The 26,476-nt window shown below is 50.1% G+C and overlaps 1 protein-coding gene across 1 annotated transcript in view; it reads right to left on the bottom strand.

Annotated features, from left to right (window-relative positions):
- Positions 1-10,814, bottom strand: part of NACC2 (NACC family member 2) — a 53,599-nt gene extending 42,785 nt beyond the window's left edge. The window contains exon 1 of the mRNA XM_017810358.1: positions 10,723-10,814. The gene's annotated coding sequence lies outside the window, so the exon portion shown is untranslated. The remainder of the gene's footprint in view (positions 1-10,722) is intronic.
- Between the last annotated feature and the right edge of the window lie 15,662 nt (positions 10,815-26,476).

Here is a 26,476-nt window from a genome sequence, read left to right as displayed (position 1 = left end):
CCTCTCAGATGTCAGCTCAACCACTGCCCTCAGTGTGAAACCACCACAGACACACGGGATCATTCCCCTCGTCAACAAGTTTTGGGAACTTGCAGAGTTTGTCCAACCACATCCAGCAACAGGCAGGACAACAACAGGGAAAGTTCTCAGACCACAGACCAGCTACAAAGCATTTCAGGGAGCATTTCTGCAGACACTCATCCCTTGGTGGCTTGGCTGTCACAGTGTCATTAGCCCACGAACACGCTCAGATGTTTCTGCAGGGTCTTCACACACCAGCTGTGCCAACAGATGCTCTGGCACTGTGGGCACAAACCTTCCATCCCCATCCTGGCAGACAGTGTGGCAGTGTGTTGTCAGGTCCCAGAACACCCCACCTGGAAGAAGGTTAACCCTCCAACAATCCTCCACCCCATCCCATCCTCTCCTTTCCGTACCTTTTAATGAGTGTCCAGCAGTTCCTCGCCACACCTCACTCCAGCCTCCCTCCAACGGGTTTGCCAGCAAATCTCTCCCTTCCTTCCCCCAGACTGACACATCCATCCACACTGGTACCACCAGACTCAATTCCTAAGCTCCAAATTCACCATCACCTGGATGCCAAGAGGGAAACCTTCTCCAAAGTGCCAGCGAACACCGGCAGCCGTCGGCACGTGCGCTCCGGAGATCACGAGGGTGTGGGAACCGCCTCGGGAACCGCCTGAACCAAATACTTCTGTTGCTAATGCTGCACATCACGCTTTACATAACATTCCTGAGGCACACAGGAGGCCAGGAGCAGGTTGGAGGCTGGGGAGGGGACAGACTGTGGGACACCCAAACCATTCCAACAGCACTTATCCGTGATGCACGGCCAAGGGAGGCTGCAAGAGCACGGCTGCAACTGGGCTGGCACTTGGCATTGACTTGTGTTGCTTTATAAATACGTTGCAATTGAACTGCACAGAAAGTGCTTGAAGAATTCTCGGGGGGGGGGAATACCAGTTTGAAGGTGCATTTCCCTTTCCAGGTGGAAAAAGAACGTACAAATCATGACTCACTTTATAAAACCTTACAAGAGAGCAGTAAAGGCCGCTGGAATATTTTTGCTGTTTAAAATCCCTTGAAAATCAACACTATGCACTGTGGACATCACCAGTGGACACACGTACATGGAGTGGTCCTCTGTATTTTGATGGTGGCCAAGCAAAAAAAAAAAAAAATTAAGCTTGGTGGTGGGGTGATGGCCTGGACCAGACATGCTCAGGCTGCAGGTTCACTTGGTTTCTCCACCCCCTCCAAGTCCCACTGCAAGAAGTTAAATCCTCCCTTCTGCATCATTTCTTGTGCCAAATCCAGATCAGTCAGCAAGTACTGCAGGATACACCTCTCCTAAGGCACTCACAAACGAGGCAACAGCCAGTTTGGGATCTTAAAGGGGAGGTAAATGAGGAAACTTCCTAAACTGGATTGTAGAAATACTCACGGAGATACCACATGGCTCAGGTACCTCCAGCTGCTCTGCTGTGGCCACAGACTCCCAAGGGAATGCCCAGGTGCTTTCCCAAGCCTGGGAAGGGTCTTGAGCTGGGACTGTTGGACAGCCCAGGAAAAGGGATGGATACTCAAGATGCAGCCAATCCTGTGCTCCTCTCCAGGCTGGTCCCAGCTGGGGAGCAGAACAGGATGGGGAATTTCAGGCTCCCCCCCAAACTGGTTCAAGAACCTTCAAGGACATGGGAGTAGAAATCCTAACACCACCATGTAAGGATATAAAAGTGCTGCAATCTGGAAGTAGAAGCACTGCCACCATCAGTAGACCTGAAAACCACCCAGAGCCAGGCCCCTTGAGCTGGTGGCACAGGTTCTCCAGCCCTCACTGCCTGACCCCACAGCAAACCAGCCTTGGGCTCAGTGCTCACACTGCCAGACCAAAGCACTACAAGTACCTTGGGCTCAATCTACATTTTTACAGTTGCACAGGGAAAAACACCATCAAAAAAAAAACCCTCAAAAAACCAAACAACCTAACAGTTGCCTGAAAAACCAGTTATTAGATTGCTTGCAATGAGTTGAAATGAAATTCCCACAGATTTTATTGGACTACTCTGATATTGATTCTGGTGTGCTCGGTCTGCAGCACAGAAATGCACCTTGCTAGAAATCCCACCTGTGTGCCGGGCCACAGACATGCACTGGGAATGTTTAGGGCTGCTTTTTCTTGCTCCCTCTCCCTTGGCCTACAACTGCCACTGCACATCAATAAAATAAGCCAGGAATTCCAGACAGTAGTGCCTTTGTTCCCTGCCTGCACGTCTGCCACCACCCAGAGAGATGGAAGAGCAGGGGGAGCTCACGCAGGAAAAGGAGAGTGTGACACCCACCAGAGCTCCCACCTCCATCCTGGTGGTCATCACCTGCCTGCACCTCTGAGGGCTTCTGGACCAGACCTCCAGGTAACCCTCGGGAGCCTGCCAGCCTTCCTGCTCCCAGGAATTCTCTCCTTGTACAGGATCCCCGTGGGACTGTAGCATGGGAAGGCAGAGACAGGTCAAACACACCGAGATATTGCTGCTCTGGTGGGTTGGTTTCCTTTCCCTTCCCAAAGGCAGTTTAACTTGAGTGGCATAAATACTGCTGGTTTCACCCAAAGGCACAAACCACTCCCCTGTGCCAAAACACATCCCCAGTTCATCCGACTGCATGAGCTGGGACATGGATGGGTCACATTCTGGGCAAGGTCTCCCCCATTCCTGCCATTATTTGAAGATTCTGGATCCTCACTCCAAATTCTCTCAGGTTATAAATCCACGCAATGCCTTGACACAAAACAACAACACTATAAATTGGTTTTTTACCCACATAAAAAGGGAATAAAACAATTAAACCCCAGGCTCTGGTGTGTGCAAAGAGCTATTCCATGGCTCCAAGAAAGCACTTCCATCTCCCCGGCCGTCCAACACCCGCGTCCCTGTGATGCGGTGCCAGCAGCACGCTCTGTGCTTCATGGCTCACTTCACAAGGCATGAACCCAGCCCCCAAAGACTGCCAGCGTGTTCTCCCGAGCCCTGCAGATGTTTCAGCTCCAGTGGGCTTCCCAGTCAGCCCACCAGCATCCCTCCCTGCTCCCCTGCCTGCGTGGTAACACACGGAACAGCGAGTGGGGAGAAGAGCGGAGCGGCTGGGAGACAACAACTCTGCAGCTTCCACAGTGCTCTTTGGCTTTTTTCTTTATAAAAAAATAAAATAAAATAAAATTCATGCTTGCAGCATAAACATGAGCTGGGCTGGTACTCCACTCCTCCCTCAGCGGGATGTTCTCATCCTTCGACTTCCAGCTCATCCACTCCCAAGGCACATCCCTGCCTGGACAGCAGCACATCCACCCTCCCAACAACTCCAAACCCCGTTCCCATGCTGGGAAGGACAGTTGTGTTCTTCACTAAAGGACCTGCCCTTCCCAGTTTATCCAGCATCCCACAGGAGGTGCAGGAGATGTGAAGTTCTTGGACAGCCCAGGCAAAGCTCTGGAGAAGGTGCCCAGGAGTGAGTCTAAGCCTCAGACTGACCAGCACAGAGTGTTCTGGATGGGCTGGACCTTGGAGCAGCCAAGCACAGCCCATGGCCTTGCTGGAGCTGTGGCACAGATCCTGGGAGCTGTCTGATGAGTCAAGAAGTCCCGTTGTTGGATTCACTACACAGCCTGGGAATTAGTCAATCCTCCTCTTTCGCCTGGGGAGGGGGGGCTGGCCCTCACCCAAATATTGTGTAAGCTGAAAAAGAGCTACTTAAAAAAAAAACCAACCCAAAACAGATAAAATGTAGAAATACTATTCTGGAGGAACGGGGGAAAGCTGAAGCCATAACAGCAAACGATTACTTGCTGTTCTCCCATTCCCTTCCTCCGAGAGCCTTAAAAAGGCTTCGCACCATCCGGCTCCGGCCCTGCTCACGTTACACTGGGATCAACCAAAGCGGAGCCTGGTGCTCGTGTCCTGCCCAAGGTCACGGTGACAGCCAGCTGCCAAGGAGCCCAGCACTTCCCAGAGCTCTGCCCCAGCCTCCAACACCAGCATTCCCAGCTTCCCAGGCAAGACTTGCCCGGTGGGGAGAACACAGGACTTGGGAGCGACGGAACCGTGGGGTTGGTTTATATGAGGTTCATTTCCATGGACACCATGCAGAAAGCTAAGGCAACCTTCCCAACTTCCACTTTTTCCCAAGGCTTTTCTCTCGCCCTCCTTTTCTTCCCCCCAGTTCTTAAAAATCCAATTATAGCACAACTCTCTCAGCAGGGGTCAGTGTGGAATAAGAATCGCCCGAGTTAATGGACATGAGACCAAGAAAGATTAATGCCTAAATGGTTTCAAAAGTTGTATGATGCCGATTTCATTAACATTTTAATTGTAATGTATCTTTTTAATCTTCTTTCACACTAATGGTTTTATATGCTTCAAAAAAGAAAAAAACTGCTGACAACAAAAATATCAACATACCAAAATTAACAGACGGAACTGAGTGCTGTAATGGGAACTGAATGCAATGCAGAAAACCATGTTAATGATGCATTAAGAGTAGAAACCGTGCTCAGACAAGAGTCAAAAATTCAGTGCTACACTTGCATGCCCTGTTTTTGTCTTCCCCAGGTGTCTTTCAGCAGGGTTGTGCTGAAGCAATAACCCCAGGAGCATTACCAAATGCTTAAATTTGTCCCCAAAAAGAGTGCTCTAAGCCTGGAAATTAATCTAATTTAACCAGAAGGATACAGAGGAGCAGCAGATTCAGAGGAGGTGGCTGCTGCTGTCCATCACCCCTGAACAGCACCACCACGGGCTCAGGTGGAACCACAGCAGAATCCACAGACGGGAGAGACGCTGCCGCCACCGCCGCGCAAAATTTTATTTCACTTAATTAGAAGACAATTAAACCTAAGCAATAATGTTTCATTAAGCATGGGCATGTATTGATGGCGTGAGCACGGATAAACGGAGGGAGGCGCAGAAGGAGAGGATAATTGCGGAGCAGACAAATGAAGTTTCAAACAAGTTTTGTTCGTAGGAAGGAGGGAGTGACGCAGCCGCCGGCACCTGCCCGTGGGGCTGGGCTGCAGCTCCAGGGGTGATCCAAAAAACACAGTGTTTTCCCTCACAGTCCATCAGAATCTGTTAGAAGGGACAAGACCCGGTCAGAGGGATACAGACCCTCCGTATGACCATTAGCAAATCATCAACTTTACATCTGCAGTGAGAATGTGATTCCAACCACAACACAACAACCAAATCCTGCTCAGGTTTAGTCCCTTAGGGTCGCTGCAGCTGGTGCAGTGCACAGACAGGTTGCTAGTGAAGGGACACCTATGGAGAGGGGTTACTCCTGTTTGTGGGAATTTCATTCCCACAGGATCTCAGCCATGAGCTTTGTACCCAAGAGAAGCACCTCTCCCAGGAGGGATCCACGGTGCTCCAGGCCAGCCAGGCACATCCTATCCCACTGGAAGTCTCCCACCAGTGCTATCCAGGCCTCTTCCCTTGGAAATCAAGTCATTTTAACCACCTTCAAGTGCATAAATCCTCGCTCCCCATCTCTTTTGGGCACTGCCTTCTGCATGGCACACCTTGAAACACCAACCCTTTATTTATACACCTGCACATTACACCTCTGTGCAGCACAATGCCACCAGAGCTCCGAGCACCGAAACACTGCCACTCCTCTGCCATGTCATCACCAAACAGCACTTCCCAGAACACCCCTGCAGGGAACGATGCTCCCTCCAAACCCAATCCCCGTTTTCCTAATGCTTCGTATAATCGGAGCGTAAATGTTTGTCCTATGACAGGGAGAACTGGCATGTAAAACATGTCCCCCCACACACTATATGTATATATATATATATATCTCCAAGGCTGCCATATGCTTCCCCAGTGGATACCACGATGGGAATGGGTGTGTGGAGCGGAGCCAGCGTTGGCACCTGAACACAGGGCCCACCACGGCTCTGCCACCGAGCCCACGAGCCCGAGGAAGCGCAACCTCCACCCCCACTTAACTTGCAATTCTCTGCACATGCCACTGTGCTGCTGAAACTCGCTCCCCCCCCTGCCCCAGACACCCAGGGATGAAAAACATCTGGCTCCTCTCCCCCAATCGATACACCCAGAAGAGCCCTGACTGCTACAAACGAGGTGCTGCGCAGGAGAGCAGGAATTTTCTTCTGCTGTTTTAACGAATGATTAATAGATCCTGATATTGGCTTTACGGCCGCGGGGATGACACCGGGAGGTGAAGTGTTTAATCTCATCCCAGTGACTATATATGGTCACTCTGATGGAGTCACCTCCCTCCCCTCACGCTCTGCTGCCCTTCGCTCCTGGCACTGGGCTCTGCAGCAAAACTGGCAGGGCTCGGGCACGGCGCCGGTGCGCCAGAAGTCAGCAGACTCCCCACGTCCCTGTGCTCTCTCTCTCCCCCTTTCCCAATTTTTTCCGGCTTCTAAAAACCTTAAACTGGGAGGAGAACACGAAGAACGCACAAACACTCAGCAAAAATAACCCCCAAACCCTAAAACATTTTAAGAGTGTTTTACAGAGAATTGTTGCATGGGGGGGAAAAAACCCAACAAACCTATCAAGTTACTTATGCTTAAATGTATAGTTCATAATCACTCAGAAGGCTGGGTTTTTTTTTAAATAAAATCAATCTTTCGGTGAGAAGTGTATCAATTTATTCAGCCCACACAGACTGGTTTGTTAGGGGAGGGTAGTTTGTGGCTGCTGAAGCAGGAGCAGCGATTCCTGCCACCCCCCCGCCCCAATCCACCCACCTAGGGGAAAAAAATGCACTGAACTATTTGTCTTCATAGGAAATCTAACACACAAAAATGTACTTGACAGGCAAAATTCTTTTAAAAGTCCGACGTGAGGACCTCTGCAAAGCCCGAGGCCAAACTGTGCCGGCTGCGAGCAGCCCCGGGAACACACACAGCACAAAACCTGTGCCAAGGGCTATTTATCTTCATTTTATCCCATTGAGCCCTGAGCTTTAGGGGGGTCTCGGTCACCATAACAAATAATTGCTCCCGACACCACTGCCCCAACACCTCGTGCAAGGGCTGCCAACACCAACATCCCCCTCATCCCTCCCGGGGCAACCTCTGCCCAAACCCGGGGATGAGGGGCAGTGGGGGAACCTTCACCAGGCTGAGCCCCCCAGCAGGGAAAAGGAAGAAGCAGCTCCACAGGCTCCCTCCATCATCTACATGGCAGGCTCTGTCCCAGCAGTCTGATTTTTATTACCTCCGTCCCCATTTAGGAGCGACCACATGACAAACCCGAGCGCAATCCTGCCCGGGGAGCTCGCCTGGGATTGCCTCTCCCTCCCTGGGATCACAGCATTTTAGCAAGTTTTCCCCTTAGCAGCAGAATTTGCGGGTACAAAGAATGCAAGATTTATTTATTTTTTTTTTTTAATTCCTGCACTGCCTCCAAACATTCGCTTGAAAACAAGTTGGACTTAAAAAAAAAAAAAAAAACCCCAAAAAAAAAAACCCAACAAAAAATAAACCGCTAATGAATCACAGTTCCTAGCAAATGAGCAATTGCAGTTGACACAATGAATTATGCCTGAAGCAAGCTGGGAAACATATTTTGCAAATGATCTCATCCACAGGCAAACCTGGCATGACACTTGATTTGCTAAAAAAGACACAAAGCCTGTCAAAATTCCTGTCACTTCACAAATAAAGTCAGGTAGAGAAAACCAACAGCCTCACCCTCTTTTAAGCATGCTTCACCTATTTCTCAATTGCTTTACAGGCTTGATTTAATAATTAAAAAAAAAAACCCACACCACCCTCCTGTAGGTGTGCCCATCCCAGTGGGTGCTGAGGGCTGTTGGATCCACTGCCACTTCCCTGGATGAGGAATAAATGGGCTGGGAAGCTGCTCTTTGGATGCCAAACACAGGCTCAGCTCGATTTGAAGCCTAATTGCAGCAAGATCTGATGCTCGCTCTGGCCATTAGGTATGGCAGGGACCTCACAATTCCCTTTCATTTCCTCCAGCTGAATGCCTGGGTTTTATTTCCTACATTGCATTCAAGTAAACTCAAAGAAAGGTAGGAAAGGGGGGGGGGGAAGCCATTAAAGTGCAGCCCCCCTGCTCCTCAGCATCCCTGGAGATCTCTGGGAGCGGTTCCCTTCGGCCCAGCACATCCCACCCTATTTCCCCACCTGAAAAGCTGCTGGCTCAGAAAACCTGGAAAAATTCAAACCCATGGCTGAACCCTCCCTTCTAACCCCATTTTGTCAGGCTTGAGTATTTTTAAACACAGAGCAAAGCAGGAGCCGAGTCCCAGCACCCTTTCACAGGTTGTTCCGTGCTGTCTGTCCCCAATCCACGTCACCCCAGTGCCAAGCTCAGTCCTGGTGTGTCACCAGGGCCAGCACATCCCTGCCGAGCCCGGCATGAGCCCTCCAGAAGGCCTGGCAGGGCCAAGGGCCTTTGAGAACAAGACAGTCTGAGATAAATATTTCCATTCCGAGGTGAGCTGGTTTGTGTCCCTGGCTGGGAAAGCACAGGCCAGTCTGGAGGTTTCTCCCAAGCCAACCCAGAGCTCACCGCATGGATCAGGCTCTGGCAGAAGGTTTCTTGGCTCTTGTTCCCCGGGCGCCGACCGGCAACGCCGCAAACAGCCTCGCGCCTCCCGACACTCCAGCTGGGATTGGAGCCAAAGCCCAGGCCAGAAGGGACTCACCTGGATGCTCCAGGCAGGATCAAGTTCAAGGAGAGGGGATTTTTTCCTTCCCTGGACTTACCAGCAGTGAGGATGCTCTGTGTCCCCTGGACCTGTCACTGGTACCTGCTGAGAGGAAGCAAAATCCACCCTCCTGCCCCAAATCCCAGCAGACTCCCTCAGGAAAGCACAGAGTCACGGCTGGGGAAAGGAAAAGGCTTTTATATTGCCAGAGGGCTCCAAAAATATCACTTCCAAAGTGATCCAGCATCAACGCATGTACCTTAGCTAATGGCATCCATCTGCTAAAACAAGGGGGGCTCCGGGGAAAGTTTGGGCAGCCCTGAACAACAATTTGGGGAATTCTGCAAAGCCACAGCCCAGCCAACACAGCAAGGGTCCCAGTGGGACCCCTCCAATGCTGCAGAGACCCCCCCCTGCTCCTGCCCTGACGCCTGCATTTACCCCACTCTCTGTATTTCCAGCTGCCTTGGGAGGGTTTTTTGACAAATTTTAAGTTCCAGAAATCCATCCCCACCCTCCAGTGTCCCAATGCGACAGCTTTTCCCCCATGAAGCCTTAATTAAAAGGCCTCTGCAAGAGGAAAAAACCCAAAACACAACAGTTACAACCACAGAAGGACATTTATTCTCCGGAGGAGAAGAAGAACCCTAATTATTTTATATTTGCCGCTTACTTCAAATCCAACTACTATCACCTCCATTATCCGCACCTTGGGGTCACAGACTTATTATCCTCAGCAACTCAGCTCATAAGGAACAGCTCAGCTTTATTCTTTTTGGTGAAAAACTTATATAATTTCAGAGCAGGCTGTGAATCAGGCAGGAAATATGGGCTTAGCCATGCTGGGAGGCTGCAGTTTGGAGCAGGACCGGGTCTCCCGGGGACCCCTCTGCCAGAGTCCCCCCAGCTCTCCCCACGGAGAAGCAGCAATTTTCCCGGTTTGTTTACCGATTCCAGCTTCTCCTGCTGTTTAATATTTCAGCTGGAGAAGGTGAGCAGGCACGCCAGCCCCTCAATTACCCAGGGCGAGAGGCAAACACTTGGCAGGCACAGAGCACATCAAGCTGCCCGCAACCTCGCAAATGCCTCCGGAAAGGAAGGGGGGGTGCGGGTGGAGGGGGGAGAGAAAAGGGAATATTCAAATTAATGACCCGGCGGGTAATGGAGGCTTGGCTGGAAGTGATCCTGCACTTTGCCATCGCTCGGGCCGGCGGGAGCAGCACGCGATGTACCGCTGGCGTTGGGTTTTCCTACGGCAGGGAAGATGTTTGGAGAAGTCCTTGAGCGCTGTAACTACAGCAGCTGCAGTGGGCAGGGGAGCGCCGGCGCTCCCCAGATCCAAACCCAGCTCTTTTATCCCAGTTTTTCCACCACGAAGCCCCTCGGGACAGAGGGGTCCCCGCGCTGGGATGGGGGGCACAGACCATGGCGAGACCCCCCATGAGCCCCCTCCAGGGGGACACTTCCCCCCCCTCCACGACTCGGGGATCCTCCCCCAACCCCCAATTCCAGCGTTCCGCCGCCTTTTCCTTTTTCATATCCCCCCTTTCACAGCGTTTTCCTCCCCGCGGGAGCGAAAAGTCCGCATTTATCCCTGATCCCGACCTTCAGCCCCGCAGCCCCTCCAAGGTTGGTTGGGGGGGTGTCCAACAACCCCCCCAATTCCCACCTTGCTGCAGGACCGGCAGGAACTCCGCGACCCCCCCAAACCCCGCTCCGCACGCCGGGGGTGGGGGCGGGGGGGTGTCACCCCTTCCCCTCCCAACCCGCGCACCCCCCGCACCCCGCGGTGTGACCGAGCCCCCCGGGGACCCCCGGAGGATGCGGGCGGAGGGCGCGATGTGCGCGTCCCCCCCCGCGAGCCCCCCGAGCCCCCGAGCCCCCCCCGGGCGGTCCGGGCGCTGCGGCGGCGCCGGGGGCTCGGTGCGGGGCCGGGGGTGCCCGGCCGGGGGTCCCCCCCCGAGCGCGGGGTCCCGGCGCGGCGCTCACCTGCGGGGCGCCGGCCCCCGAGGCTGCCCTGGGCCTGGCGCGGCGGGGCCGGGCGGCGGCAGGAAGTGATTCCAGCCGCTCCTCACATGGACTTTCCCTGACCTCGCCCAGCAGCGCCGGCAGCCGCCGCACAGACCGGCCCGGCGGGACCGGCACCGGCAGCGGCTCCGCGCCAGGGCCGCCCGGGGGCGGGCGGGGGACGGGGCGAGGGGGCGGCACCGGCCCCTCCGGGGGCACCGGCGGGAGGAGCCGCGGGGGGCGGGACCCCCGAACGCCCCCGGCCCCGCTCACCCCCACCCGGGGCCGCGGGAGGGGCGGGCACGGCCCGGGAACGGGGCGGGAACCGGGATCGTTCCCTCGGGTTTTTATTTATGCTACTCATTGTATTCTATTTTGGTTTATTTGTTTTTATTTTTATTTTATTTTTTTTATTTTATTTTATTTTTATTTATTTTATTTTTTATTTATTTTATTTTATTTTTATTTATTTTATTTTTTATTTATTTTATTTTTATTTATTTTATTTTTTATTTATTTTATTTTTATTTTATTTTTATTTATTTTATTACATTTCATTTATTCTTTATTTATTTAAATTTTTTATTTATTTTATTACATTTAATTTATTTAATTTATTTTTATTTATGTAATTTTATTTTTATTTATTTTATTTCATTTCATTTTTATTTTTATTTAATTTTTATTTTCTTTTATTTTCCATCTAATTTTTATTTTATTTTTATTTAATTTCATTTTATTATGTATTTATTTTATTCCATTTTATTCTATTTTTCTTTTATTATGTATTTATTTTATTCTATTTTATTCTATTTTTATTTTATTTTTTGCTATATTTTATTTCACTTTTTTTAATCTATTTTACTCTATTATTTTATTTTACTATCGCTTTATATTTTATCATCTATTTATTTATTCACTTTATCCTTTTACTCTATTTTATTGTTGCTTTAAATTTTATCTCATTTTATTATTTCATATTTTATTTTCTTTTTTTTCTTTTTTTAATTTTTTGTTCCATTTTGTCATTTCCTTTTTATTTCATTGTAATTTCTTATTTCTAATTTATTTTTCCCTTATTTTTTCACTTCATTTTCTATTTTTTCCCTTCATTTTATATTATTTTTTTCATTTAATCTTATTCCTTTTGGTTTTATTCACCCTTATTCCTTTATTTTGTTACTTTATTCATCATATAATTTTTTTTCTTTGATTTTATCAGCCTTGGTGCATTTACTGAACTTTGCACCACGGGCATCCCCCAATCCCCCTGGGTGCATCCACTGGGATTCTGCATCCCCAGGGAGCACTCCCAGCTCCGGAACCTTCCTCCATCCCCACCACTCAAGGGAAGCACCAAGGGAGACCCAGGGGGCCCAGAGCTTCCATCCCTGGGAAAACCCACTGGAGTTTTGGTCTTTGTGGACCCACAGCTCCCAATATCCCGGGCTGCCCCTTCTTCCATACCCTTCTCCAGCAGAAAAAGCCTTTTAAAGCACCACGGACAAAAAGCAGAGTTATCTGAGGTGGGGCTGCTCCAGCCTTGCGGACACATTTCCATCCCAGATCTCGTCCTCCAGCCTAAAAAAAAAATAAAAAGACATTTTGCTTTGTTGCTTCTCTAAGCCCAAAATATGAAAATCAGCACATTTGCATGATGAAAGTGTGCGGTGCTGGCCCGACTGTGCTAAACACATTTCAAAGGAGCAACAAAGCCCCTCTTTAGGACCCCTCTGTTTGCTGCCTGCTTTGCATGCGAGATCGCGTCAGAACTTCTCGGAATCTGGAAGTTTCTCTCCTCTCGCTCTCCCGAACATTTATCATTTCGAGGCTGCCTTAAAATCCGCAGTGAAATATCCCCATATTTTAAAAATCAACATGGGATGCCTAGAACTGCTCAAGGCTGAGGAATTTCATTAGCACTTGACACTTTAAAAAAACAGTGTCAGGTCAGGACAAACACATTTTCTTTTCTGCTCAAGATAAAATCGGGTTTTTTTTTGTTTTTTTTGTTTTTTTTTTTTTTAGAAATGATGCATGAGAAACATGTCCCAAAACTGCATTGTGAGACAGAGCAGTTGTATTCCCTTCAAATGTGACGTTCCCAGCTGCCCTCCTTTGGTTTTCATTGAAGCATCTCAACATCAGTTCATCAGGAACTGTAGTAGGAAGAGGGGGAATGGATTTAAGCTGAAACAGGGTAGATTTAGAATAGATACTAGGAAAAAATTGTTCCCTGTGAGGGTGGGGAGGCCCTGGCACAGGTTGCCCAGAGAAGCTGTGGCTGCCCCGTCCCTGGAAGTGTCCAAGGCCAGGCTGGATGGGGCTTGGAGCAATCCAGGATAGTGGAAGGTGCCCCTGCCCCTGGCAGGAGTGGGACTGGATGATCTTTAAGGTCCCTTCCAACCCAAACCAGTCTGTGATTCCATGATTCTGCACCTGCATGGACACCCACTCCCCATTCCATGGAGAAGGGAATTGGGTGATGGTGTCCCTGTTGGCCACCTGCCAGCAGAGCAGAGCTGTTGAGTTTCATTCCAGCTCAAACATGTGGAATATATGAAATACCTCCTGCAAGAGCTCTCCCTGGCACAGGAGATGCCCCAGGGTGTGCCCAAAACACCCCATCCACCTCCTGGGTCTGCTCCTTTGGGCAAAGACCCCTGTGGGATGACCAGCACCCTCCCCCTGTCCCTCCTTGAGCACCACAGCCCACACCAGGTCATCCCCGTGTCAGAGAGGACGTGGGGACACCACTCAGGTCATTTGTGTCACCCCAAGATGCTTCAGCTCAGCGCAGGGACGTGGCTTTTGGAAGCCCCCAGCACCTCTCCAAGGGTCACAGGAAACCCAGCTACATCCATGGGGAGCTGCACGGAAAACTCCTGTTCTTCCTCCAAACAGGAGAGAAAATCTGAGCTCTGGGACTGGCCCCGGGCCTCCCCAGCTCGGAGAGAAGAGCAGAGAGCCTGTTAATGCTCCAGCCCGGGGAGCATCTTCCCTCCCTTCAGCCATGGACATTTTAAAAACGCTCTGTGATGGAGAAAGAAACATTTCTTAAGTACCATTTGATGTCTCAGAATGGCTCCGGGGCGAGAGAAAACATGTTTATTTACTACTATGCTGATTTTAATGCGAAAGATTGGTTCAGTGACTAGAGGAAACAAAACAGGCAACATTTTCCATAATGTCTGCAAAGTGTTCTTGGGCTGTGGAAATATTTTCTTTCTTTCTCTCTCTCTCTCTTCTCTGCGTTTTTTTTTTTTCAATCTAGCATTTCAAATTGAAGAATGGCTTGAGGGCTGAAGAAATCACTTGATAAAATACCCAACATTTACATTCTTGAAGGAGGAAAGCTAACTTTTTTTTTCTTTCCATCTGAACAGTGGTTTAGTGAAGCAGAAGAAACAATCCTGCAGCATCCCACGTCCCTTTAACCCTTTCTGGCTGCAGATCTTCAGCTAAACTTCAGCTCTTCGTTGCAAAGCTTCAGAGATTTTGTTCCTTCTCCAAATTCTGGGCTCTGAGGACGCAGAAGGTGGTTGAAATACACTTTGTACCTTGCTTTCCAGGTGTATTTCTGGATGCCTGTGCCTGGCTGGGGACCAGCCCATGGCAGGGCATCGCTGCACCAATCTCTGATTTATTTTGTGCAGGGATGTGACTTTCCAGCAAACTTGGTGATGAAAAAAGCCCTTCAAGGTCTTTCCAGCCTTCCTGCCTCTAGAGATGCTGCCGTGGGGATGCCCATGGACACAGCTGAGGAATGCCATGGGCTGGTCCCCAGCACTTTGCTGCAGTGGGAATCACCCCAAACACTCACCGGGGCAGCTCCAGGTGGAAGAGGACTCTGGAAGACGTGCAAAAATCAAGGAGTCTGCTGAGAGACTCCTTTTCCTTCAGCAATCCTTCAGATCAATGGTTGTATTAGGAGGAATTTTTGTGGTTTGCTTTGTTTTGTCTCTCCAGCCCGACACATGTGACCAGTATTTGTGCTACAAGGCCATCTGCTAGAAAATCACCTGCTACCAGAGCCCTTCCCTTTGATGGCTCATTTAGCCACCACTTGAGCACAATTGGCATTCAGGGAGGGAGGAGAGGACAGGCAGCTCCATTACAGCTGAATAAAGTTCATTGGGATTAACATAACTTACGAATAGCAGCAAATAACAAAACAAAACATATTAGGAACCCTTGTTTACATGTATTATTTATTTGTTTCAGGGGGATTTGCCTTTTCCTCTGGGAACACACCTCTCAGCCACAGAGCTCAGCCCAGGGCTGAAGGGAGGTGTAACACCTGCCTTTCCCTTTGGGAAGTGGAGATGGAGAGGTTTGATGACAACCTGGGGCCATCCCAGGACTTCATCTGCTCTGCCTCTGCTCCCTGCCCATGTTGTAGTGTCTTTCTTCCACTTCCCACTCCAGGATTACCCTCTGCTCCCACCATGGAGCCTCCCTGGCGTGTGTTTCACTGGGAAAGCCTCAACCCCACTCCAGGAAATCTCTCCTGGGTCACAGAGGTCTCATTCCAGCCCAGTAATGTTTCCAGGTCAGCCCCCAAGGCTCCCTTGGGAGGCCTGGGGCTCAGAACTGGCATTTTGATGGGTCTGAGCTCCCTGAGCCCAGCCATGATCCCAGGATGTCACTGCCATCCAGCCCCCTGGTAACATCAGGGATGGTGAGCCGAGTACCCGGTGCAGCCTCTGGTACCCATCACAGGGGAGGAGGGATGGGGTGAAACACCACATTTTGGGACAGGCCTTTGAAATCTTTGCTCAGCCAAAGCTGCAGGAGCCAGGGAGATGATTTCCTACCTGAGAAAGCCTTTTGTTTGTTGTCTTTGCTGGCTGTTCAGCTCAGTCAATTTTTTCCCCTCCTCTCCAGCTTTGAACAGGGTCTGATGGCTCCAGTTATCCCAGCTTTCTGCTCTGGCTCCCATGATGTCAACCAGGAAAAGGGAAGCACAGGCTCTGCCACCTCATTGCTCTGGGCAGGGCTTTCCCACATCAGCATCCCCAGGAACATGATGAAGTCACTCATGGCATAAAACACTGCTCAGAGGGAGCCCGTGGGATGGATTCGGATGTTCATGGAATCACAGAATGGTTTGGGTTGGAAGGGACCTTAAAGACCATCTTGTTACACTCTCCCTGCCGTGGGCAGGACACATTCCACTAGACCAGGTTGCTCCAAGCCCCATCCAACCTGGCCTGGAACACTTCCAGGGATGGGGAGGAGTTAGAGTTGTTAATTTTTTTGAAGGAGGTAAATAAAGTTCTGAGTTCTTTACATGAAGCACCTACACAAGGCTTGAGCATCGCCCCGAGCCAGGCAGCTGATTTGGTGCAGATGTTGATTATTTTGACTCCAACCAGGCTTATTTGATTTGCATTAAAATGATTGGGAATAAGTTAAAACAAACAGAAATGAGAGTGTCTCCAAGGCGGCCTCGTGGTCCCGACTAAACTGGCACAAGGCTGTGTGTAAAAAGGCTTTACTTGTTAGTAAATAGAGAAATCCTTCAGATCCTGCTGGGAGAATTGCTCCAGAAGCTCAAGGCACCGCTTGTTTCCAGCTGGCTCCCACGAGGTGAGAGTGGGACAACAACAAAAATCATGTGTCGTTGGCCTGTTTCAGTGATTGTTTATTATGTAATGGTGTGGTGACTGTGCAAGAGGGAGCAGAGAAGCCCCAGCCCTGGGAGGCATTTTCTGGCTGCGTTAATTCACGGCAGGTACTCACAGCCCTGGCTCGGCTGAGGCTGCCAGGCTGGGATGCTGGGAGGCTCCTGACCTCCCTGGACACAGGCTGCAGACTGTTTTCCCAGGAGCAGCATTAAAATAAATTTCCATAAAGAAATCTGCTTTCATCTTAAAGACTCGATGTGCTGGTGGACAGAACCTCGTCTGGTAAACGATCTTGATATTTAATTGCCTCTAACGCTCAGAAATGCTGTTCAGCTGGAGCTGGTGCAATTCACAGGACATCACAAGCCTTCCTCTGGCTGCCTACTCTCTCTCTGAGCTCTCCCATGATTTCTGCTCCCCAGATGCACCATCTGACACTTGGCTGTGGGAGCAGACATCCCGTTAGTGCAGGATCCACCGTGCCAGGCTGCCTGGGTGACTGCAGTGACTCTCTAAAGGACTCCCTCCTGCTGCATCACGTTGCATTGGAGTCAATCTTTGCTTTAAAGAGCTCTGAAATGTCCCTTTTGGATTTGGCAGGGCAGGAAAAGCTGGGCCCTGTGCACCCCTGTGGCATGGAGGGGTGTCTGCAGCCACCCTGGAGGATCTGGGGACCCTGAGCAAAGCCCTGTGATGTATCTCAACCCCAAACTCCTTGCAGACTCTCTCAGGCCTCTCACACAGTGTGGCTCATCTCTTTGATACAACCATCACTTTTTCAAAGTCTTTCTTGGCTAACAATTTGAACTGATTTAAAGTTGACCACTCAGTTGACCACAGACCAAATAAATGGTGTCAGGCTCTCCCTACAGTTTCTCTTCCATCCCTCACCATTTGGGGATGTAGGTGCACAGAAACACGAGCAAGATGCCTTAAATCAAGCAGCTCAGGTCACCCTTGGAGGGCAAAAAACTCTGGCCAGGTGGAAAGGGGAGGAGGTGGCTGCGTGTCTGCTCTGCAGGAGACGATGACGCCCTCGAAGGGAGCGTGAAACTGCCTGAGACAGAGCCAGGCATTGAATTTCTCCCAGCTAAGCATGTAAATGAGACTGGCATAATCGGCCTGTGTTTCCCCTTCCTTTCTGTAGAGGAATATTTTGGGTTGAAGTGTCTGTGATGTGACTGATGCAGCAAGTCAGCGCTGTCAGAGCCGTGATTCACGAGTCGCTGCTGCAGTGCTGGAGGTGGGAGCGGGTAACCTTGGCTCCTGCTCCTCCTCCCCCACCAGGATCCCGTGTCACCGGCAGGAGCTGCTGGGAAGGGGCTCTTTCACCGCTGGAAATGGGCTCATACTGGCACTGAGGGTTGTCCCTGCTCACGGTGGCACCTGGACAGCTAAACCAGCAGAGCTGGGCTCCTGCCTTGGTCAGTGAGGATGGACCAGGCAGGGGATGGAGCCTCCCACAGCTCTGGGCTTGGCCCAGATGTCTCCTGAAATGTTGCTGCTGGACATGAGACAGTCTGGGTTTTCGTTGTAGGGGATCGAGTCACTCTTGCTGCTGAAGTGAAGCCAAAACTCTTAATATTTCCCACACAACCAGAGTGTGATCTTATCACGGGATAGAGCCCGTGCGTTGGCACAGCTCCTGTGCTATTGTTGGGAAAGTCTTGATTTGAGGAAATTTAGAGTAATAATGATCCCTCCTGAAGCGAATTGTTACTCTTTATTCTGAATTTGCCCTGATAGCTGCACCACTGGAGCAGAGAGGACAACCCTAGTAAAGCCATCCCTCAGGACAACACTCCAAGTGAGGGGAAAGAGCTTTACCAGCCAAAGATCTATTGGAAAGAAGACTTCAGGCAATTAATTTTCCGGGTTTCCCACAACTGTTTTGAGAGCTTTTGTTTCCCTTTGTTACAAGACAAATTCCTAACCCACTCCTCATTCTGATCCACGGCAGTGAGGTGATGTCCCCCTGGCCCCCAGCCCCATCCATCCCCTGGGGATGTCTCACACCTGCTCCAAGGTGCTCCCACTCCTGCCCAGGCTGGGCTGGGCTCCCAGAGCCAGGCAGGAGGAGGATCTGGAGCACCAGTGAACGCACACAAAAGCCTGGGAAAAAAACCTGCTGTGATTTACCCCCACGGAGTTCAATAAACATTAGATCTGATGGCATTCATCGTTTTTTCATAGCAAGCTCGATTACTGCTTCAGTTATTGCTCAAATGACATCATTCCTGGCACAGGAATTGATTGATTTTTTAATGAATATTCATATGGCATTTCAGCCAGGAGTAGGCATTAATATTCTAAGAAAGAAGAATGAAACGTACATCCTAATTTAATGAATGATTGTAAATATGTATCTGATGGATAATGTGACGATGAGCATTTGAAAAGACATCCATAGTCACCTCAGGGGCTCTTCTTGGGAACAAAGGGGCAACCAGGATGCAGGTGGGGCAAAGAGGGCGAGGGCAGGACTGGGACACCCCGTCAGGGTGTCTCTGCCCAGACCTCAGCAAAGATCTCCTGTCACTTGGGTTGGGATTCTATGCACAGCCCTTAAATGCCCTGAGATAATTCTCTTAATTATTGCTATTAAATTTGTAACACTTACTGACCCCAGGTGACACTGGGGCAGTGACGTGGTAAGCACTGGAAAACACTGATGGGAGTGAGATGTGAAGGTGGACAAAGACAGGATGGAGCACCCACCCCCTCTGTGCCTGCTGGGTGCTGGGCACCCATCCTGCCCCCACCAGCCACTGCCATCCCACCCTGGAGGTCCAGGGGGCTGGTTCCAGGCAGGCAGGTGGAGCACTGGCTCTATCCCCCCTGGAGCTCTGTCATGTTCCATTCCCTTCATTGTATTCCGGATATGAGGCCCGTGGTCCCCGAGTGCACCTACGTTTGTCAGACATCCTTAAGATGTCTCCCTGTTCCGAGCACTGATCCTTTGTGAAGGCAACAGTTGTAGTGCTTAAACAGCAACAAAAGGCTCGGTTCTCCCCCCTCTGCCAGTCCCAGCTCTGCAAAATGCTAAAGCCTGGGCTTAGTGTGCTGCTGCTTAGAGCCTCTTAAACGGGAGTTTAATTTAAATGTGTGTTCAGTCCCGTGGGGAGAGCACACACCTGAAGCATCCTCTGGCAGCAGGGATAAATCAGGGCATCGCCATTAAAGTCACCGAGGTGACAGGCATGAAAGGCTATTTATACCCAGCAGTGTTCTATTGTGCAAGGGAGAGAACAGGCCCTTCTGCTGACAAAGCACAAACTGCCTCAGCCCCACGTGAATCACAAAAAGCAATCCCTGGAATTCACTGCAACCTTGTGGAGCTGCAGCCAGGACCACACCGACACCTCCCTCGCGTGGACACCGAGGAGTGGGGACCCCGGCGGGAGCTGAGCTGCTTTTTCTCCCCCTCTCCAATGAAACCAACCCCTTGCCATTCCTCTGGCAGGGAAAAGGGATTAACCTTTGGAGGGCAGCTCCTGAAAGTCTGCCCTCAGAGAGCAGCCAGGGCTGGAGTTTGCACATCCCGATGCGTGGGACCGAGTTTGCCGATAAAAATATATCCAGAGTTATGCCTGGTATGGAACAAGCAGGCAGTCGCTGCCGAAGGCTTCACAACATCCTGCTTTTGGCTCGCCTCCAAAATACCAAAACAAAACAAAATTCAGTTGGCATCTCTGCAGATTGAAGCAAGTTTGCTTTTCTGCAGCAACTGCTGAACAAACGTTTCGATACTGGTGCCACCGCCCCCGTCGCTGCTTTCTCCCCCGAATCATGTGCTGGAAGGATGGAAAAGATGTTCAAGGTCATGGGCGGGCTGTGGGCAGTCACAGAACCACAGAACCACTGAATCACAGAGCCACAGAGTCACAGAAACACAGAGTCACAGAATCACAGAGTCACAGAATCACAGAGTCACAGAATCACAGAGTCACAGAATCATTAAGGTTGGAAAAGACCTCCAAGATCATCAGTTCCAACCTGTGCCCAATCCCCACCTTGTCAACTAGACCAGAGCACTGAGTGCCACGTCCAGTCATTTCTTGAACACCTTCTGGGATGAGGACTCCACCACCTCCCTGGTCAGCCCTTTCCAACGATTAATCACCTTTTCTGTGACGAAGTTCTCCCTAAACAAACCTGGTCATTGCCCATCTCTGTCCTCAGCGTCACCACCGTGCAGCTCAAGCTGTGGGTGATGAGTGCCTTGGCCCAGCAGGACCTTGTGGAGGTGGTTTCTCCAAATCACTCACTTCTTATCACACTGGGGGTCTTTGGACCACCCCTAGGGAGGTTCAGCTCTCACACCTGGGCTGAATTCAACCCCTTGTGCTTGCCCTTGACATGGGAAAAGCAAACTCATCCTCCTCCTGATGGTCCCACCCATGTGCTGTTCCTCGTGCCAGCCAGGAATTGCAGCAGCAACCTGGGAGCTACAGCAGAGTCAGCCTGGGAAAAATCCCACAGCAGGGGCCTGAAATGAGGGAATTCAGGGTTTGTGAACTCATATTTCTTGTGTGACACAGGACACAATGATGTACATCTTCTGTACGTGCACACTTTGCAACTTGACCTCGTGGGCTTTGCTTTCAACTGGTTTATTTATTTCCCCAAGAAAAGGCAGGTTTGTCTGAGAAGGGACAAGGTGAAACCCTGACCTTGCTGAAAGCGTTGAGAGTTTGCCAGTGACTCCAGCAGGATCAGACATTTACAAAGATCTATAATCAGGATTTCAGGTCTTGGTTCTTGGTTCAGTTCTTTGGCGCTTGATGCTTTAAAGGAAGAGACCAAAAGTCCTACAGCCCCCTCTGTGCATGCCCACCATGCCCAGCAGCACCAGTCCCCTCCTGCCCTCTCTGGAAGCAGCTACAGCCCTTGAAGCATAAAATTTGCTTGTCCTTATTGTAGCACTTTGCTATCTATCATGTTGTTCTTGATCATAAAAAAGATCCTGTGTTTTCCCCACATCGAGCCCTTTCCGAAGCCATTCATGACACTGAGCACGGGCACGATCCAAACAACCCCTGTGGAAACCACCCCCTGCTCCTGCAAAGAGCCCTGAGTGCTCTCACCTGGCTTGGAGCAGCCAGAAGGCAGAAATACATTTGTTTTGGTGATTTTTGCCCTGCAAAGCCCCCACAGCAGCCCCCCCCCAAGCTCTGCAACAGCTCCTTTGCAACCCAGGCTCCCCCTGTACCCAGAGGAGCTCTTTGTACAGTGTCTTAATCAGTGCATAAAATGCTTTCAGTGAAATGCTGCCTTCTTCTGTTTATTTGTCACAACTGATGCTCTGCTGAACAGTAAATAGGAAATCTGTTGGCAAATCAGCACTCCCAGCTCAGTTTGTTGGGAAAGGCTGGAGAGCAGGACAACTGTGAGCAAGTCCCCGTCGTGCCTCAGTCCTTGAGGCTCAGCAAGTTGTCCAAATCCTGAAGGCACATAAATCTCTCCTAAACAACCTGGCAAAGCCAAGACGTGGTTATGTAACTCTTAGCACTTCTCATGTTGTTAAAAAGGGATGATTAAACCAATGTATGTGCACAAGAACTCCCCGTCAGCTTTGCTTGGAAAGCTCCACATTGAAAATTCCGGCCCTTTTAGCCATGTGTGCTGCCCCCACCCCTTTCTCCCTCATCCCATCCTGCTGTTGCACAACCCTGGTTTCATGTTTGCCACCAGACAGTTTGCAGTCAGCCTCACATGGAAAAGAGGGAAGTAACAGTGCCCACACTGCACAGAACTGCAAGCGAACGTGTTTCCAAGAAACTATTAAGCGGTGCTCATTTGGAGTTTAAATGAAAGAAAAAGAAAAAAAGAAAAAAAAAAGGAAAATCTTGGAAGGATTTTTCTTGGCTCAGAGCTCCTTATGAAATACAGAGCTGAAGGGAAACGTGGCCAGGCAGCATCAGTGATGCAGCACAGGGAGGCTGAAGGCAGGGATGTGCTGTCTGGGGCTCTGACAGATCCAAGGGATCCAAGTCCTCCCCAGCGCCAGCCACCTGCCAGGCCCTTCCCTGGATGTTGTCCCTTTCCAGGGGTGCTGCAGGAGAGAGCAGTGACCCCCTCCCTGGACATTGTCCCCTTCCAGAGGTGCTGCAGGGAGGAGCAGTGACCCACAGGCCCCGGGCACAGCCTGGCATCCCAACACATTCCCACCTGGCAGCGATGGGAAGGGGCTGGCAGGAGTGTGGGCACAAGATCCCTTCTCCTGAGCCTGCCTGGCACCACTGTTGGCTCTGCCATCGCCTGCCCCAGCCCGAGTGCCTCCCTGCTCCATCACTCCACTGCTCCCTGAGCCCCTTCCATGGTCTGGGGTTGGTTTTTGACCCCAAATCCCAGGGTCAGGGTCAGCCAGGGGAGCAGGATCCGGGTGCTGCGTGGGTCCCTGTGCCCAGGGATGCTGGCAGGGGCCCAGCAGGATGTGTGAAACGGCTCCTTTGTGCAGCAACACAGCAGCAATTGTTCCCTGGGAGGTTTGCATGGACGAGGCCACTGTCCCCCGACAGCTTCAGACACCCTTGATGTCAGAATAAATGAACAGGCAGCATTAAAGGAACCGCATCAGGCTCTTAAAATATACATCTCTGTGATTTATTTTTTAAACCATTGCTCATTTTTAGAGGCAGGGAGATGAGACTGCTCTGAAAGAAAGAAAGAAAAAAAAAAAAGCTCTTTGCCCATCTAAATTCTCCCCATTACCGAGCAAATGGTTTGCAACAACAAATTTATTCCTCAGCGTCTCCTGTGCTCTTTTTTGTTTGAAAAAGCCACAAACAGATTGTGATTTTCTCTAACAGATTCACCATCTGGGAAATTTTTCATGCAGCTCCTTTCCTCACTGGGAGCAAGTTACTCAGAGGGGAATTCCCAGCAGAGAGCAGACTCTGAAGGGATGGGTCGCTCATTTAATTAGCATGCATAATCTGGATGTCCTTACTCAGGCAAAACTCTCACCAGGGCCAACGGGAGATTTTTTTTTTTTTTTCCTCAAGAACCAGCTAAGGACTTTGGTATTTGTCTCTCGGTGCTCCATACAGCATTTTCCTTGCAGGGAAAAGTTGGCTTTTGGATGTATTAGAGAGCCTGATTTACTCCGGCCTTGTGCCTGCGAGGTCAGGATGTGGCCCCCGCAGGCTCCGTCCCAAGGCCAGGCGCTGGCAGGAGCAGGAACAGCTCCCTTTCACACACTTACCCAGCCTGGGGAACATCCCACGGCTTTGGAGCACAGTCTGCACAGTGTGGGGAGGAGGTCAGCGGGGGAAGAGGCTCTGCAGAACCCAGCCCGGAGCAGTGTCCTGTTTACACGGCCCCTGTGCAAGGGACGTGGAGTTCTTTTCCCCTCCAGTAGGTGAATTCATCGCAGGAGGTGCAGGGATGCTCCTTTTTTTCTGTGTCACCTTAAAGCTGCTCCTCTGGCAAAGCAGCCTGGAGGCCCAGCAGGCACAGCCTGGCTCGGAGCAGCCCCCACCAGCCCAGCTCAGCCCTGCTCTCACCTCAGCACAGCTCCGAGAGCTGCACAGGCAGATCTTAACACCAAACAATTTTCACTGGCTCGTTACTGGACAAAACTCCGCTTTGAACTGACGTTTTCTGGGCACAACAAGCGCTTTGAAGCAGGAAGACAAAATTAGTGCAGAGAGTTGGCAGGTGAAGAAATGACAGGGTGGTTTGGTTTTTTTGTTGTTGTTTTTTTTTTTTTTCCTTTCCCCCAGCAGCAGGGCTGTCCAGGAGCTATGGAAACCTTGTTTGGCTAAATAAAAACCCCAGAAAGATAACAAGGCTTCATATTTTCCAGCGACGTGTTCGCTGGAACAGAGTGTTATCTGGGCGTGCTGGAGGCTCCAGAAGAGCCAAAGCTGTTCCTGAAAGTAAACGTGCCGTGCTCTTTTCCACAACTGGTAGCAAAGGCTGTCTCCTGCCTCCCCAGGAGGGAGAGAAACAAAAGCAGTGACTTGGGAGAACCCTGGGAAGAACTGCAGGGAGTTTTCAGGCTGGTAAGGGCCTCTTCTCCAATCTGCTCCCAGTGTCTTCTGAGACTCACAGCTATAAATTGGGTCAAAACTTGGCCCCAAAGCTCCTTCTAGGAACTGGGCAAACGAGTTCTTCCCCAGGAGATGGCAAAGGCTCAAGAGATGCATTTAAAAATAACATTAATAATAGACAATTCACATTTATATACATTTATATATATTCTTGAGCCTTTTGTTGCCCTCAAGATGCTCCACAGCACTTGAACAACTTCCCACCTGCCACTGTGCTGATACCACCAGCCACGTTTTTGAGCATTGCTGATGGTCTCCCACGTTCTGCTGAAAGAGAAAACACATCCAGCCTTGCCCAAATCATTCTCTCTCTCCCTTGGAAACCTCCTTCCCCTTTCTTTCAAGTCCTCCACTGCAACTCTTCAGCTGTTAGACTGGGATAACAGAAAGGAGCATCTCCTACACACATGGGAATGTGGGCTGCTCTATCCACACAAATATTTCTCCAGCTTGGACACCAATAATCCTCTCCATGCTGGTTCTCTGCAGCCTGTGCTCCACTGGCTCCATCCTCACCAGTTACCTGAGAACAAGTCCTGTCCAGCATCTATTTAGGGTTTTATGCTGCTGCACGTCACTGCAGTACCTTCCACACAAGAATAGCAGGAATGACAAAGTCCATCATAGTAGGAATATTCCTCTATTCCCACAGGAATCATCACACCTGTGTCCTTCAACAATACAGCTCTGCACTGCCAGCTCAGCTCCAGCAAGGAAAGGAGTAAGGAATTGATGTGCCCCTCGATGGGAAGTGACAGCTCCTTCCCATCTCCCCTTCCCTGCACTCACCCTGACTATTCCACAGAACCACAGAATCATTAACATTGGAAAAGACCTCCCAGATCAAGTCCAACCTTCAACCCAAACTGCACCCCTGCCCCACCATCCCATCACCAGAGGAGGATCCAGGACATCCCCACGTCGGAGCAACGCCACCGCCAGAAGACGGAACTCTTCCTTTTTCTTCCCAAGCATCAACATGTTAAAAAACCCAAGTTTAATGTAGGTGGCATGTTTCATGCAGGGTTTTCCAGGCACCCAAAACACCAGCTGGTGCCATGTTCTGAGGAGATAACGAGGTGAAACTCCAACACTTCAGTCTCATTCCTACATTTACAGGCACCACAAGGGGCCAAGGCGGCTCCGCCACCGCACGGATCAGCCCCGGGCCTGAGCCGGAATTCCTCTGTCACCCAAACACCTGGAAAGCTCTGGAGTGAGCAGGACTCATGGGGGACGTTCTCTGAAGGGGCTGGAACAGCTCTAGGATGGACACACTCTCCCAAATCAGTATTCTCCTAATTACTCGTGAGGCCATTTTTAACTCACTAAGCAGAATAACGACATTTAAAGCCCAAACATGGAAAGAAAGGGAAAAATCCAACCAGATCAACCATCTGCTCTCGCTGTTCAGGATGGAATCAGCATGAAGGAACACTGCAATGAAAATTTCTATATTACTTCAGAGTTAAAACCATCTATACAGTAAAAGGGAAGACATGACACATTTTGGAGCCTGGTCCATCCCTCCCAGCACCGATGAATTTGGAAAGAGTGAAAAATCCAGAGGAACATGAACTTCCCCAACAAGGCACAGTTTGCAAGAACCTGCTCAACATGAAATATTTCTGGCAAATATCACTATAAGCCACTTGTTTGATTCTGGAAAAGCAGAAGTTCAGCTTCCCCTTACTTATAATTTTGTGCCCCCCCCCTTAATAAAAATTGCCATTTTTTTCAATTAAACCAAATGTGGGGGGGGAAAAACCAGGTTATTCTTTGCATAAACTTAATACAATGTTTAGTCTGACTCTTTCTCCTCCCTCAGCTGTGGCTTGGCTCCCTTTGAGCTTGTAAGAAAGTTTTAGATTCTCAGTTCCTTGAGAAAAAAATACCTCAGAAAAATAATTCTAAAGGCTTTAAAACAATAAAATTAAACCCAACGAATTTACATTCTGAACCATTTCCAAGATCCCACTTGTTCTGCAACCTCCTGGGGATGTGGGGAGGTTGAATCAGCTCCAGTTGGAAAATGCTTTGAAAACTGCC

The sequence above is a fragment of the Lepidothrix coronata genome, unplaced genomic scaffold (assembly GCF_001604755.1).
Source record: "Lepidothrix coronata isolate B3197 unplaced genomic scaffold, Lepidothrix_coronata-1.0 Scaffold28, whole genome shotgun sequence".
Lineage (NCBI taxonomy): Eukaryota > Metazoa > Chordata > Aves > Passeriformes > Pipridae > Lepidothrix > Lepidothrix coronata.
The sequence above is the reverse complement of the archived record's forward strand: the minus strand, read 5'-3'. Positions and strand labels throughout refer to the sequence as shown.